This window comes from Homarus americanus, unplaced genomic scaffold (genome assembly GCF_018991925.1).
Source record: "Homarus americanus isolate GMGI-L3 unplaced genomic scaffold, GMGI_Hamer_2.0 scaffold19117, whole genome shotgun sequence".
In the NCBI taxonomy this organism is placed as follows: Eukaryota; Metazoa; Arthropoda; class Malacostraca; order Decapoda; family Nephropidae; genus Homarus; species Homarus americanus.
In genome coordinates, this window is record NW_024754704.1 from 3,556,451 (window position 1) to 3,557,368 (window position 918).

Genomic DNA, 918 nt, shown 5'->3' on the forward strand with positions numbered 1-918 from the left:
CTGTCTGGATGTATGTATGTATGTATGTATGCATGTATGTATGTATGTATGTATGTATGTATGTATGTATGTATTGCCATTTACAACAGCTACGCCAGACGTATTTTCGCCCGACTTCTGCCAGTACCAGAGTGTTATTTTCCAGTATATGATGACACGGAACTCTTACGTCAAGCGAACCAACTCTCGCCCTCTGCCTGTGCTGCCGCTGTACTGTTTGGTCTTTCCAACTTTAAGTAGAATCTTGTTATGTGATCCACCTCTCTCTCTCTCTCTCTCTCTCTCTCTCTCTCTCTCTCTCTCTCTCTCTCTCTCTCTCTCCTACCCTAGTGAGAGATGTTTATCGATCACTTCACAACGAGAGGAGAGTGTAGCAACACCTGTTTAATACGTGTTTGTCGAGTTACCTGTGTGTGTGTGTGTGTGTGTGTGTGTGTGTACAAGTTTATGAAGAGCACATATTTGTGTTCATGTGTTTTCTTCTTCTTCTTCTTCTTCCTTTCCACTTCATGCTCTCTCTCTCTCTCTCTCCTACACTTTTGCCACTATACCCAATGGATTACAGTGCTAAGCCTCTTCAGTAATAACTCCGCTGCCTAAAAATTGCTCCAGAGATTAAAGCTCTCTCTCTCTCTCTCTCTCTCTCTCTCTCTCTCTCTCTCTCTCTCTCTCTCTCTCTCTCTCTCTCTCTCTCTCTCTCTCTCTCTCTCTTTATTTATTTCTCATATTCCAGCTTAATTAAAACGAGCAAATCCTCAAGATGTGTTTCATGGGTAAATAAATCCACACCAGGGATTACATGGTCGAGGTTTATTAGGATTTTATTGGGGATTTTTAACCTTCTCGACGGAAAATAAATTGTCGAGAAAAATACTAATTGGTCACGTCTATCCGAGCTGCCACTTAGTAAATATTAGA